At 46.7% G+C, this 15,851-nt stretch overlaps 1 long non-coding RNA gene across 1 annotated transcript in view; it reads left to right on the top strand.

Annotated features, from left to right (window-relative positions):
- The window catches only part of LOC135975798 (uncharacterized), a 28,289-nt gene extending 13,063 nt beyond the window's left edge, over positions 1 to 15,226 (top strand). The window contains exon 2 of the long non-coding RNA XR_010592842.1: positions 11,637 to 15,226. This is a non-coding gene — a long non-coding RNA (uncharacterized LOC135975798). The remainder of the gene's footprint in view (positions 1 to 11,636) is intronic.
- The last annotated feature ends 625 nt before the right edge of the window (positions 15,227 to 15,851 follow it).

Raw genomic sequence — 15,851 nt, 5'->3', positions numbered from 1 at the left:
TGTTCTATTCTTCTTTCTAGTGTTATTTCTTTATTTGTTGTTTCTTTTTTCTTTTTTTTCCCTCCTGACTTGATTCCTGTGATCACTATGCCGGACAAATGAGAAATGTAATGACATCGGAAGCCATCCTCCCTCACTTCTGTAATGACAGCATGATTCCTATGGAGTTCTCTTTGCGTTTGTCATTTCTTTCCTTGAATGAAGATCTGGGATATACTTGCTCATTGGCACTCTTGTTGATAAGGGATGGGGAAGATGTGGTGAAAGGTTAAGTAGCACCATAAGCTAAATCAGCTGTAATGTCCCTGCCTAGCTTTCGAAATCACTGGCAGTCCGTACTTCAGGAGAAGTCTTGCTGTGCTTGCCTTAAGCACATGCAGTGCAAGTGCTTGTCTGAGGCGCCTCCTGAGGGGTGCATAAAAACTCAGATCTCTTGAACTAGCTGGATCTTCACCTTCCGGCATATAGACAGGCGTGAGTGTCCACTTGCTGTCCAATCTCCCATGCTGGCAGTAGGTCCGGAATAGGAGGTTCTCTCTTGCAATGGGACCAGGTGGGGATGCAGCTTTTTACCCTTTCCTGACCCACTGGACTGGAAAGGGAGGGCGCTCACTGTGCAATCCGTCTGGCAGCATGGAACACCCTTCTTGCTGGCAGGCCCTGTCCTTCCATTGGAGCTTGCAAATTTTGGCTCTAGAACCATGGCACATTTCATGATCAGGGATGTCTGGAAAGCAGGATACCCTGACGGCTGCTCTCTGTGCCAGTTAGCCCCGGATCTTGACTTATTGGAACATGCAAACATTTGACAGTTAAGGACAGTGTAATGTTGCACATGCTGGGGTCTGATCTTGCAAACCCCTACTTGTCCAGTTAGTCCCATTGACTTCCATGATCCTGGCTGCTGATTAACACCCTCTGCTCCCACTGAAAAGCTGAGGACCTTTCAGAAAGAGCTCAGTACCTTGCAGGATCAGGCCTTAAGATAACAAGGTGATAAGCCTTTCAGAAATACCACAGATAGAGAGATGCTTGAGTGAATAAGGATTTGCAGAATCAAGTTCCTGATATTTTATCTTGTTTACCAATGGCATTGGTGGGCAAACTTTTTGGCCTGAGGGCCACATCTGGGAATAGAAATTGTATGGCCGGGCCATGAATGCTCACAAAATTGGGGTTGGGGTGCGGGAGGGGGTGAGGGCTCTGGTTGGGGGTGCGGGCTCCAGGGTGGGACCAGAAATGAGGAGTTCAAGGTGCAGGAGGGAGCTCCAGGCTGGGGCGGGGCTGTGTGTGGGGGGGTGAGGGCTCTGGCTGCGGGTGCAGGCTCTGGAGTGGGGCTGGGAATGAGGGGATTGGGGTGCAGGAGGGTGCTCCAGGCTGGGATCGAGGGGTTTGGAAGGCAGGAGGGGGATCAGGGTTGGGGCAGGGGGTTAGGGTGTGGGGCGGGGGTGGCTCAGGGGTGCAGGCTGCAGGTGGCACTTACCTCAAGCAGCTCCCGGAAGCAGCGGCATGTCCCTTCTCTGGCTCCTACCCCAAGGCGTGGCCAGGTGGCTCTGCACGCTGCCCCATCTGCAGTCACTGCCCCGTCAGCTCCCATTGGCTGTGGTTCACGCCCAATGGGAGCTGCGGGGGCAGCACTTGGGGCGGGGACAGTGTGCAGAGCGGAGCCCCCTGGCTGCTCCTATGCGTAGGAGCCAGAGCGGGGTCATGCCGCTGCTTCTGGGAGCTTCATGGAGCGGCTCCCGACCCTGCTCCCTGGCTGGAGTGCTGGAGCGGGGCTAGCCCCAGACCCCGCTCCCCAGTGGGAGCTTGAAGGCCAGATTAAAACAGCTGGCGGGCCGTAGTTTGCCCACCCCGACCCATGGAGTACCTTGAATAATCATTATCAATTGGCTTAGGCCCTGCATTTTTTTTAACAGCATTACAAAAAACAATATTAAAATAAATGTTGGCAATTAAAAATAATCAAGCATCTTTTTGGTTGGATGTAAACATTCCCCTGCAATGCAAAAGATTGCAAGGCCTCCTAGACCTGGAAAAATGAAACTGACTAGAAACAAGTATGAAACTGACTAATCAGTTTTCATTATCAGACAGGCAATAGAGGCAAAGGACTTGAAGCATGTAAAACAAAGTTATTACGTTTTTTAAATTCTTTCTCTTTTAATAATCTAAAAGGCAGACGCGGGTAATGACATTTGTGTTTTTAATACTCGATTTTTAAGCAGATAGCGTCCCTTTAAAGAAAATATGAGGTCATAAATACCGTGAGATTAGATGTACCAAAGACGGGATATAGCAATGGTTCTGGGTTTATGGCATTCCTCAAGGCATTACAGTATAAGACATTCTGTGACTGGTTTTTATGAAGATCAAAGGGCTCAAAGCCCTTCAGAATAAGATTTCCAAATCATCCAGAGGGTGACACCAAATTGTCCAGGGGGAAGGGGGATCTTTAAAGTGTCAAGATAAGGACCTTTCTAATGCTCTGTCCTGTGCAACAGTTATTTCTGCCCAGGCCAGAGGAGCATGTGGTTTAATCAAAGTTCCTCTGCTAGAATTACGTGGAGAGATGGACATGTTGAGTTGGGAGAGGTAAAGGGCTGGCTGGACTCTTCACCCAAAATGGGAACAGAACCTGACCCAAGTTTTTTGAAAGCTTTGGAAAAGTTTGGATAATTTTAAAAGAAATTCTATATCTAGTGCTAGATTGTGAGTCAGACTCAGTGCCCATGCAGAGAGGTTAACAATCTCAATCAGACCCCTATGTGCACTGTCCTGACATTGTCTCTGAGCAAATAGGAATTGGTGGGAGTGCTCATGTGGGTGGGGAGAGGATGAAGAAAGACCAAGTTATGGCTCTACAACTCTATTCGCTACTCGGAGCAGCTGAGCACCATGGGAGCAGGAGGAGGTAGTAATTTGCTGCTGGTATAGGCCAGGAATAAATGACTACCAGCCAGGAGCCAAGCAGTAACAGGGGGAGGATTGTGCCTCAGAGGGGCTATGGCTGGGGCAGAACAACTCACACACCACCCATTACACAGGCTGTACTTAAAATCCCATCTAGCCCATGCACAGTTCATTTGTTTTGACCCTCAATTTCCTGCCTTCAGCCAGCACTAGGAGTAGGAATATAAAAATGTCCCGGACAAACACATCCGCAGTATTGCTGGTACGACCGAAAGCAAGAAGCCCCAAAAATCTCCCAAGAAAGCTTGTTCCATAAGGTGGTCAGAGCAATTTGTAGAGGTTTAAATGGTTCAAATACGGGCCGGGTAAGCACCAATCTGTTACATTGTCCTTGCACTGATATGTTTTCTGTCCATAAAGAGCAACCGTTTATTTTCAGTCTGAATGACTTTTTTAAGGGAAAACAGCAAACCAAGAATGAACAAAAGGCTCCATGACGAGAGCTCTGCATGTGTGTCTCCTCTGTAACAGGGTACATCTGAGCCGAGGATAAAAGGCCGTTGCTGCCAGCAGCCTTCAAGAAATGTCAGGATGAAAACAAACCAGTAAGAGTCACACAGTCTGATGTGCCACCTCCAATCACGGTGCTCCTTCCCAATATTCTAATATGGTACATAGGTTGTCCTAAGGATTACACAATGACCCTAATATTTGATAGGCATGGTCTTATTTAATACTAATATTAATAATACCCAGCTATTTTATAGCACTCCTCATCAGTAGATCTCAAAGCTCTTAACAAATGATACCGATTATCATTATCCCCATTTTAAAGGTGGAGGAAACTGAGGCACAGAGCGGGGAAATAACTTGCTTGGCATCACCCTGAAGGCCGGTAGCAGAGCTAGGAATAGAACCCAGGATTTCAGAAAAAAAAAGGGGGGGAGGGGTAGAAATGGTCCCCCCTTGTCAGAATAAAACACTTAGAGTTTTCCTTTCAAAATGACATTTTATTTTGAATATGTATAATGTTTATATTAATTTACATTTTATAGTGTGTGTGTGTATATATAAAGAAATGCAATGTAGAATTTTTAAAAAATTCAAATTTGAAATGTTTTGATCAATTGAAACAAAAGTTTCTTTCATGGAGAATGTCCAGATGTTCAGTTTTCATGCCAAATCGGAACAAAAAAGAAATGCTGAAATCTTCCGCAAAACCGAATTTCCCATCTCCCCCCAGCCCAGTCATGTTATTGTATGTGCAATACAACCTGGTTAACAAGAGTCTTGCACCCCGTTTTAGTGACCCAGACAAAGCATTTAAGCAGCAGCTTCCAAGTTCTCCTTTTAGTAAGCCCTCCTTCTTGTTTACTCTTGACCAGCCAGGTCTCCTCCTTCCATCCCTCTTAAAGCAACAGTATCCCAAACATCAGAACAGAGAGATCTATGTTGTCACTATTACACTTGCCAGGGTACTGAATAAGGTACTGGGCTAAATGGACCAGAGGTCGGCTCAAGCGTGGAAATTACTATGTTCCTATGCTCCTGTGTCCCTTTAACTGTTGGCTTTAAAATCAAAGCAGAGAGAGAGACACACAAATTATTACATTGTCATTCAATCTGGATTCAGTCCAGTGCGAACCCTGAAAATCTGGAACTGATCCAGTGGAGTGGCAGGACCAAGGCTGAGACTCATAGTAAACACCACGTGATTTCTGGTATTTGCAGGGCATCTGTTTTCGCTGCCCTTGCAGTACCTTTGTCTGGCTCTATGGAGGATCCTGGGTGACTGGTCATTTTATTATGGCCTGGCACATCTGAGATCAAGCCACTCAGCTTGTCAACATGCTCCCAGCAGAAAAACTTCAGTTGTAAACCTTGCTCTGGGCTTTGAAATCTGAACGGTGTCCAACTCTGACAGAGGAGTGTGATGAGCGCCCCTCTCTGTGATGTTGCCGTCTGAACAATGGTACATTTGTGCGGTCTGAAAAGACAACAGGCAGTGAGCAGGACAAGTGTCTATCACAGACCGAACTGGAGCAGGGTGGGTATTAACAGAAAAGAAACCTCAGGTCTCAGCTTTTCTCTAGGTGCAGCAGTCTAACACCTACATTTAATAACCATAAAAAATGACACATGTACACCCCAACTTCCCCTTCTAAAGAGGAGTTGTATTTTGCAAACTCCCTTTTGCTGGAACATCTGGTCAGACTTGGCTCCTTCAAAAGCTGCACCTTATTAAATATACCAGGAAACTCAAGAGGAAAACTCTCCAGAGGGGGGAGGAGAGGAGGATTTTGAAGAGATGTACTTTCCCTTAATACATTAATTGCTTAAGAAGAAGCCACAGCTTGAAACAACAACTGAGATTCTGTTGTTCATAGTTTCTATGTCTCTATTTTTCAGGGGGCAGATTTTGCAACCCTGAACGGTGTTGAACAGTGCTGACATTGTGCCATCTCGTTAAAATCAAAGGGACAACGGTGTAAGAGTTGCAGCATGTGGCCCTTAATTTTTATAGCCTTGGGGCAAACAGATTCCACATTATGATTTATTCTTTGTAGCTCCTAGAGAATCCCAGCTGAGATCAGGGGCCCACTATAAGCACTGTATGGACACATGGCAAGAGACTGTCCCTTTCTGTGAAGAGTTTGCAATTTCAATAGATAGGGCAGACAAAGAGGGGGAGAAAGGGAGTATTATTATCCCCTTTTGCAGATGGGGAACTGAGGCACGAAGACAGAACGATTTGCCCACAGTACAGCAGGGAGCTTGTGGCCAGGAACTGAACATAGATCTTCCACTTTAAGCATCAGAGCCCTCTTCGTTGTGCGGGCCTGTAGGTCCATTGTGAGAAATGCAACTGCTGGACCTCATGTGGGCTGGAAAGAGATCCTCCTAAGGATCAGCCCTCGTTGTAAAAGAAATGTTTTGTGAGGTCTGTGCAACTTGCTGCCACAAGATGTATCGCTGAGGGTGAGAACGCAGTGGGGTTCAATGAGAAGTGTAGACATTTAGGCCAATGTTTTCAAAAGGTACCACGGACTCTGGAGGACTCAGTGTTTGGGAGCCCAGCTTAGTGCGAATGGGTGCCCAGCTTAGCGAAAATGTTGGTCTGTGGCCCCAGTTCTCCATTGCTGGGTCACTTTTACTGAGGTGCAAAATCGGTAGCGTTTCAGGCTCTGAGAGGTGGGAGTTTCCAATTTCAAAGCACTCTGTGTTGGCCTAACTCTGCTCGCAGTAAAAGCAGTGGTAAAATGCCCATTGACTTCAGTGGGAGCAGAGTCTAATCCTTTTTAGAACCCTCCCCGTCTCTTGCCCTTATATGCTCACATTTGTTTCTTTATAAGGATTATAAAGCCTCATGATTCAGGGTGTGATGAGGAATAGGAAGAAACTTGCTTTATGTTGTGATTATTCCATAATTGTCCACTAGGGATTGCTTCACAAGGAAGTGAAGCATCTGGAGACACAGAATATTGGACTAGATCCCCTGCTCCTTTGATTTGGTTAGGGTGACCAGATCTCCCGATTTTATAGGGACAGTCCCGATATTTGGGGCTGTGTCTTATATAGGCGCCTATTACCCCCCCCCCCCAATCCCGATTTTTTACACTTCCTATCTGGTCACCCTAGATTTAGTTTGGCAGTTGGGTGTAGCAGGGAACTGACTAGAAGCTGGAAACAGGGAAAAATGCCCTCTTCCCAAAGATGGAATGTGTCCAAGTGGCTAGATCACAAGACTATGCACCAGGACACCTGGGTTCTCTTCCTCATTCCATTCTTTGACCTTCGGCACCACTTCACTTTACTAAGCCCCAATTCCCCTGCCAGTAGCATGGCGATATTAATACGATCTGTCCTGACTGGGCTGAATTAGTTAATATCTGTACAGTGCTTTGGTGCTGTAAAGAGCTATATAAGTGCTATTTACTATTAGAAGGTTGTATAAAAGAGCCAGTGATGCAAGTCTTGGCAATCTTACCACTGCCATACATCTTTCCAGGAGGCTATCCACACCCATGTCCCATGGGTTAGAAATATTCTACTGTAAATCTCCATTTACTCAGTGAGATGGCTTTTTATTTCACATTCAAGCTACAGAAATCGTAGCATCTTCCTTTCCCTTCATCCGGACCCGGAGCAGATGTTGGGAAAGGATCCAAATTGGTATATTGCTCCTATAAGAGGTCACTTGCATAAATCGCTCTTCTTTCTACTGCTGTATTATTAAGCCCCTTCCTTTTCAGTTTAAACCAATTTTTACCAAAAATTTCCCGGGTTTTACAAACAGTATTATTCCGTTTTTTGTGTCTGATGTTCAATCTACTTTTGTATCCTTCATATATATAAAAATAACTTTTTTTATTAGGAAAATACAATACATTGCATGAGATATATGTATTGCGATAATACATTAATCTCTGTGTGTATATGCAAAGCTGCCAGTTGAGGTAAGGCTAAGTATTCATCTAGAAGTTACACGTAATAAACAAAGAGGCATGCACACAGGTTCTGAAGTGCGAGCGCATCTGAACATACTGATGAATCTCACACCCACCATGTAGACATTTCAAGCAGTTAGCAGAGAACGGTTTAAAGATTTGACGCACTAAAATGGGAAAAAGCCAAACATTTGTACCAGAATATGTTTCAGAACTCAAGGAAGTATTTGAAAGTTTAAAAACAAAAACAAAAACAGGAGAAAAGGATTAATATGAGTGTATGTGCTGCAATTGGTGTGGGCCAATATTAAATGTAAATATGGGGTACTAGTTCTAAGTCGACAACAGTAAACTGTTTATTCAAATGAAAAGTTTTATTTGGGGATTAGAGGTGTATTGTTTTCTTAAATTCAGAGGTGGCATTGTGTTTTGAGTTCTCTTTTAGTTCTGCAGCAAACCACATTGATGAACGGAATTCAAAGCATTAACCCCCGAATACTTTTTTCCACCGTCTTTCCGTCCACCAAAATAAACCCCAGAAAAAGTATTAATAGTTTTTGCGCTGATTTTCACCCGTTTTTGTTGTTGTGGTAATAAACACTGATAAATTCCTGGGAAAAAATAAATAAAATAAAAACTATAAACCAAAGGGCCCTATGTATTATATATAGTGTGCAGCTCTGGTTGCTGTATTATAGGAGAAAGATGCAAAGCAGAGGGCAAACATATTGAGGCAGGGTGTTCTGGGATTTCAAGTTATTCAAAAAAGGCTGAAAGAATTACACGTGCAAAGCAAAATGGGGGTCCAGGGAGAAGGAGCTACTTTAAGGTATAACAATATTTGAAGGGACTAGAGAAGTGAGAGGTTATAAGGCTATTTGAGTTAGTGTCACGTGCAAGAATAAGAGATCCCTGATTTAGGCAAGGGAGGAGACAGCAGGCAAGGAATTTAGGCAAGATTGCACCCCAGTCTGTCGTTCATACGTGTAACAAGTTACCAAAGGTAGCAATTGTGTCAATAGGTTTTCATAGGGATCTGGAAGAAAGACAAATAATGTGGGCGATGGAAGGAGGAAGGGAGAGTTCAGTGGTTACCGAAAGAGGTTGAGTGGGATGGAAATTCTGGCCTCTCTCCAGTGCGAGATTTCCTATCAGATGGATTATATTGCAACGGGTGCCGAGGCTTTCTGTGATATGTACTTCATGGATCAAAGATGCTACACAAAAATAAATGGCAAACGTAAGAAGGCAGAGTGGGCTTTACAGGTTGTCCCCAAGACCTGCTGATGCCACACAGCTGTTTTGATGGCCCTGGGAGCCTTGCTCTTGTCCCTATGTGCTGCTCCCATGTGTGAATGGGCAGAAAGCAGATGGATTTGCCTTGTTGAGGATTGGCACACTGACCTCTGATGCGGGGCAGCCCCCAGATGATGTAGGACTGGCATAGCCGGCTTCTATCCCACCCACTTCTGCAGCCTCTGGGATAGAGGGCATATCAAGGGCATTCCTGAGGGTTGGAGCTGTGCTACACTCTAATATGGCTTGGCTAGCGGATGGCTTTGGGTCATTGGGGAGCATCGCTGAGAGGAAGATATGTGACCGGAGCATGTTGCTAGACATCTTATGAGAAAGGGATTTCCTACAAGATTTCTGCTGCCTACTGTTTCTAACAATGCTAGAGATACGACGAGAATGCCCTTGCGCCTTAACAATATTGTTAAGTGATTTATTTGAAACCTCCACTCTTCTTTGCGTAGTGTTCAAGCTTTGGGTGAAAGGTTCAAGGTGCCTTGCCTAAGGGATGGGCAAATCCAACCATAACCCTGTGGCTTTGGGTCTGCCTCAGATCCATGGTCCAAAAGAGCCTGTTTTCCAGAAGTGGTTTAGATGCAGCCCAAGATTAAAGTGACCGTATGTCCTGGTTTTGCTGTCATGGTTCCAGTTTTTTATTCCTAGGAACTTCTTTTGGGACGCCTGAATTGTTCTGATTTCTCGTTACATCTGTCAAAACATTTATTATCTTATAATGGCAAACTGCTTGTTGCTATAGCAAACAGAACTTGCTTGGTGTTTTCCAGGGACAAACAGGGCAGTAGAACAAGCATTCAGTGGGCTGAGCTGTGCTTGGAGTCAGGAGAACAATCAAATGAGTGCTGACCCCAACAGAATCTGTACATTTGCTCAGAGTCCATATTAATGACAAGTGCTCAGGGTTTCGGGATGAACTCATTCAGAACAGCTGATATACTGAGGAAAATATCATCCTGTCTGAGAAATGCACACGGGTTGTTGGACTATCAAATGCTGGCGGTGGCAACTCTAGCACTCTCCGGTTAAAATAAGGTGTGGTTTGTGGAGCTCTTTTGTGACCCTAAAAATGTTGGCCTAAAAGCATCCCAGTTTTTGGTTTGAGAATACAGTGATTGTATCCTAGATGGCAGAAATCTTGTGGAATCAGATGACCTCATGGGATTTCCACAATTGAAGATAGCAGAACTCTCGTGTTATCAGAAGTCCCCGTGGGATTTCCACGTTCAGAATGGCAGAAATCTCATGCTGTCGGGTTATTTTGTGGGATTTTAGTAGATGAAGTTGGCAGATGTCTTGGACAGCAGCTGGCATCACAGGATTCCTGCCATCTGGGGCCAAAATCCATGAGAACATTGTGCAAGATTTCAGCATACCTCAGACTCAAACCTTAGTCCTGGATTAGCACCAAACCCCAAGCTCTAATCTAAACCTAATCCAGACCCAGGTCAGAACCTTGCCTCCTAAATTTGTCTCTAGACATGATCTTAACCACTGGGCCAAGTGGGAAAGCTCTTTCCTGGCTGTATCTGCAGGGCTGTCTGCTCTGGCAGACCTTCGTTCTTGTGCTCCTTATTTTATACCCCTGTTGAGTGGTGCCATTGTAGCAGATGGCCTGGGTGATGCTGATCTGTCACTTCTCCAAGAGCTGCTGTAATGGCCCTAGTGTTTTGCTTTTCTTCCAGTGGGCAGTTCACTAACAGCCGCTCTCACCGGGAAGGTGACTGAAGTTAAGTGCTTCCCATTTTGACTGCTACCTCAAAGCGTAAAAGTGGTTTAACCATCTGCCCGCTGCATGGCAAATGCACGCGCCGCCGGGGCTGGTGACTAGCCAGCTTGGTAAGAGAGCGCCCTGGGAGGGAGGGGCAGCGATGGAGCTGGGGCAGTGCTGAATGGGAGGGAAGTAAAAGAAAAACCAAAGACTACAACCGGAAAAAAGAGAGGTGCTGCCTAGGGATGGTCTTGTAGCTGAGGCTAGGCATCTGGAGCGCTGCATTCTAGCCTTGGCTCTGCCGCGGATTCCTTCTATGACCTGGGACAAATCACTCTGCCTTTGTTTGCCTCAGTTTCCCTCTTTGAAAAATGAGGGAAATACCAGTGTCTTACCTGACAGGGGGACCGTGAGGCTTCATTCCTTAATGGGTGAAATCCATCCCCGTGCTAAGGGCCAGCCCAATTCCTGGGAAGCACTGATGCCCTCAAAATAGGGCTTATTTGGCACATAGGGCTTGTGCAGTCTCTCCTCATGAGGTGGCTTTGACTCTCTCTGACTCCAGTGCTTGGCTCCCCATGGATGGAAGATGCTATAGTGCAACGTATTATTATATGAGCCAGTAAAACAATGTAAACAACCTGGGGCTGATTCTCAGTTACTCAGTTTCTCTGCTGGGGGTGGGAAGTCAGTGGGGTGGGGAGGAGAGAAAGATGGTTTTAAGGCACCTTTTATCACCTTATTCTGGTGGGGTGGAGGTTTGCCCAGCCCCTGGTGCAAAATCCCTACCTGCCCAGTGCCTGGTGTAAGGTAACTTATACTCTGCTTACCGTGGCCCCCCCATGGGTCCCCCCGGGAAGCAGAAAAGAGGTGGAGAGAAGTACGCCCCCAATCTGCCTCCTATGCCGGGGCATAGAGAAAATTAGCATATTGTCCTTACACCAGCTTCTGCCACCTAATAAGGTCCTCTGTGCAGGGGGCATTTGGAGGGGGAGCATTTTCAGCCTCTTTACGCTGTCAGAACAGCATCAAACAGCCTTAGTGTAGCTGAGAATCAGACCCCCTGCGATTTCCCTCCCACTCTCCCCCGGCCTGCGGTGTGTCGTGCAAACCACGGTTCCTTCTCCGATGCAGCCAAAGCAGAGTTAAGCCCAAAAAAGTGCATTGTGGGATTCTCTTGTCTTCCTCCCCCACCCTCCCCCGCCCTCTCTCTGGAGCTGTGTGTTTGAAATGATATCTATTTCTCTTTGTGACAGCACACCCTGACTGCTGCCTTGACGTTCTCCCGAGCTGACATCCCGACCGGTATGACACTGATGCCGTTGGGCAGAAATCAGAGCCGGTTTGCTACATGCCTATGTGCAGCCACAGTGCCTGTAGCGCCGACGAGAGCCCCCAGTGCCCTGTTGGGGAAATGGAGCGAGCACGTGGGCCCGGGATGAACTCCGGGAGCAGAGCAGGCCGCAGCCAGCATGATCCCACGCTACCCATTTTTGGTTTTAATAAATGTTCCTATTGGTGTCTTTTTCCTCCCCTTGCCCATACAAAGGTTTATTTCCCGTTTCTCCCCCTTGTCGCGGAGTCCTTGGGGAGCTGTGCTTTTGTGAGCTGGAAAAGGAGTGTGCGGGCATGTGATCAGCCCTTATTAGTGTCGGGAGAGAACTAATAGTTCCTGGCTTCTGGGACCATTACCTGTCATTTGGCTTTATTAAGTCCATGATGAGAGAGTTTAAAATTAAAGGCTTTGTAAATTGGATTCCGGCTTGAAAGGGAAGCAAGGACTTGGAGGTTAGCGCCGAGCCGGTGAAAGGGGCATTGGAAACGGCACCAGATTTGGGTGTTTATCTTAGCATAGGAGAATCCTCTGCCAATGGGTAGGGGCTGGAATGGCCTTGGGGTGGAGAGACCTCTCTGGCTGTGTTAACGCTGCAGTAGATTCGCTGCATAGTGTTTGCAAGGCTAGAAGAATACAGTGCTATCCCAAGCCAGGTGATGCGCTACTTGGAGAGGAAGAGCGATCTTGCGGTTGAGGGCGGCTGAAGATCTGTGTTTCAGATCCTGTCTGCGCTGCAGAGTGCTTGAGTGACGTCAGGAAATCAGCTAGCTCGCTGGGGTTCATTTCCCTAGCTACAGGAAAGGGACATTGCTTTATTTTCTCTCACCCATCGTTTGCCTTGTCAGTTTAGATTGCAAGCGTCTGGGGGCGGGCACTGCCTCTTTTTATGTTTGTACAGCACCGAACGCAATGAGATCCCGCTCTGTTAGGCCCGCTAAGCATGATTGCAAGATAAATAATTCTAATAATCCCACGCCATAAAACAAGCAGGGCAAATCAGGGGAGCCGGCTGGCTGATGAGCAGGGCTTCTCTTCAAGGGTCTGCAGCATTAATTCACTGATTCTGAGGTTTGTCCCTGAATTAACTTTATAAACACGCTTTAGGATGAACTGTCTCAACTGCAGTAAAGCATGCGGGTAGCTCATTAGGGAACTATCTGGGGCCAATCAAGACAAAGGGCTGCTGTCACGCTTGTTTCCTCAGCCGAATAAAAAGCTCACGTTGACATTACTCTGATTGGAAGCATCATGGTCTAGTGGTTAGAGCACAGGACTGGGAGGCAGGACTCCTGGGTTTCGTGCCCAGATCTGCCACTGATTTGCTGTGACATTAGGCAAGTCTCTGGGGGCCAGAATTTCAAAGCCCCCTTTTGTAATTAGTGCAAATTGCACCCTGGCTTTTTTATAACCCAGATTCAATGCTGGCACCAAGCTTGGTATTTTGATGGCTAAATACTTAACTGGGGGTGAAAGCAAAGTGCAGAGCTCCCAAATGGCAAGATTTGCCCCTGCAATTAATTGTGGTTACAAAAATGAGGGAGCAGCTTCTGCAGGCAAAATTTGCACCGCCCAAAGGGAGACCACTGTATAAAAATCAGACCCTGGACGGCTCCGTGCCTCAGTTTCCCCATTGAAATTCTTTGCTTTTCCCCTGCTCTGCTTGTGCCTCTCACCCAACTCAAACTGGGATAGGTTCCGCACCGAGCCACCCTTTCCCCTAGGTGAACCCAGGACTAGCGGGAGAGCAATGGGAAAGGCAGAGCAGGCTGAGCGTTCCCCTTGGGCCACTCCTTTCTCTAGTGGGCGGTGGTAGCAATCGATGAGGTAGGAGAATGTGCCCCATTCCCTGCAAGAATCAGGCTCCTGCCTTGCTATGAATTTACAAGGCTGACTGTTGCTTTTTCAGTGGGGTGTCATGGATTTTTCCATGGGAAAATCCATAGGAAAGGGATGGGAGGAAATGGGGAATTCTCATGGGAGAACCCACAGGAAGGAGTCAAGGTTGGTGGGAAACCTCATGGAATTCCCTCCAAATTCTTCCGTCCATTGGGTGCAGGCAGGGTGGGGAAGCAAAGGGGACTGATCCCAAATACACAGCTCCCCTGCGACTCCACACTGGCTCCGGGTTATCCTGCAGTAGCATCAGCATCACCCTGCCGTAAATAGCCCATTCAAGGGGGTTCGGTGGCAGAGATGAGAGATTGCAGGAGAGATAATGCACCCTCTGGCTTCATTACCAGATGGATCCCTTTACTGGTGGATCCCTCATTGTTTGCTAGGAGAGCACACACCTCTGCCCTCCAGCCTCGACCTGCCAGCATGGCACCCTGGGCCCACAGGACACACTCTGCAGGTCCAGGGATGGGAATTTGGAGGCTACTGAACCCCGTCACTCTTTTTATCAGTGGGTTGTCTTGCCGTGTCCGGGAGCTTAACTATAAGGAGATTGGCAATTCCGATGTATCTGTGACAAAACTACAACAAACCAGTGGTCCATCTAGTTTCTGACCTGTGGACATTTCAAAGGAAGTAATGGAAAATCCCTTATAGCGTACAAAGTTGTATGTTATTACTGCTTCTGTTACCGTAGTGACTGGGAAACCTGAACTGAGATAGGGGCCCCACTGTGCTAGGTGCTGTACAAACAGAGAGCGAGAGGCAGTCCCTGCCCCAAAGAACTTCCAATCTAAACAGACAACAGGTGGGAAACTGAGGCACAGAGAGATGAAACAACTTGTCCAAAGTCACACACTGAGTCTGCAGCAGCACATTGAATCCAAAGCCCTGGGGAAGATGGTGTCTTAACCCAAAGACTATCCTTCCTCTCTGCCACTCGGCGTATGTTTTCCTACCCTCAGCTAGGGACTATTAAGCATGGGGAACAATACCTCTGACACTGTTCTATCCTAGCCTTGTGACGTATTCCATCTATCAGCTACTTAGAGCAATGCCCCTCTGCCATGTACATTGGTCAAACCGGACAGTCTCTGCGCAAAAGAATAAATGGACACAAATCAGACGTTAAGAATTATAACATTCAAAAACCAGTCGGAGAACACTTCAGCCTCCCTGGTCACTTGATTACAGACCTAAAAGTGGCAATTCTTCAACAACAAAACTTCAAAAACAGACTCCAACGAGAAACTGCAGAACTGGAATTAATTTGCGAACTGGACACCATCAAATTAGACCTGAATAAAGACTGGGAGTGGATGGGTCATTGCACAAACTAAAAGCTATTTCCCCATGCTAATTTTCCTCCTACTGTTCACACCTTCTTGTCAACTGCTTGAAATGAGCCATCCTGATTATCACTACAAAAGTTTTTTTCTCCTGCTGATAATAGCCCACCTTAATTGATTAGTCTTGTTAGAGTTGGTATGACAACACCTATTTTTTCATGTTCTCTGTGTGTATATATCTTCCTACTGTATTTTCCACTGCATGCATCTGATGAAGTGGGCTTTAGCCCATGAAAGCTTATGTCCAAATAAATTTGTTAGTCTCTAAGGTGCCACAAGTAGTCCTCGTTCTTTCTACTTAGAGGTGACTCACATCATTCTCGCATTTGCGGCCATGGGACCTGACTTCAGGGCTTTCAGAAAATAAGCCTGGGAGACTTCATCAGAAGTAAAAACCTTCCCAGCAGGTACTGGAGGAGCAAATACACTAAGGAACAATTTTAAAATTCCTCCTTGTTGGCATGGTGACCACCCACCAGTCACCAAGCAGCTGCTCTGTGCTGAGCTGCCGGCTAAGAGGAGTCTCAAGGCTGGGGTCTGGCCACAGGAAGATCACTGGGAGTGTCATCTCACAGAGGTGGTGGGACAGCAGCCTTCCTCCACCAACCAACATCCCCGCTGCTGTTCGAGGAGACGTGGCCAGAGGAAAGGGTGCGTGTTCACAGCTTCCTTGTGCCTTGCTGTCTATCAGTCCCCTGGAGTCTTTGGTAACTAGTGCAACTTAAACGGCTTTCACTTCTGCTGGGGGACTGGCCCAGCACACAACCAAGCCAGGATCAGAAGAGCACAAAGATGATCCTTAGAACCCCTGATGCTCCACCCCTCTATAGTGGCACTGTGCATTCCTCAGCCTGTCTTGTGATATCTGGACACCCCATAAAAACCCCTTTGAG

Source organism: Chrysemys picta, chromosome 15 (assembly GCF_011386835.1).
Source record: "Chrysemys picta bellii isolate R12L10 chromosome 15, ASM1138683v2, whole genome shotgun sequence".
In the NCBI taxonomy this organism is placed as follows: Eukaryota; Metazoa; Chordata; order Testudines; family Emydidae; genus Chrysemys; species Chrysemys picta.
This window is presented reverse-complemented; position numbering and strand designations above follow the sequence as displayed.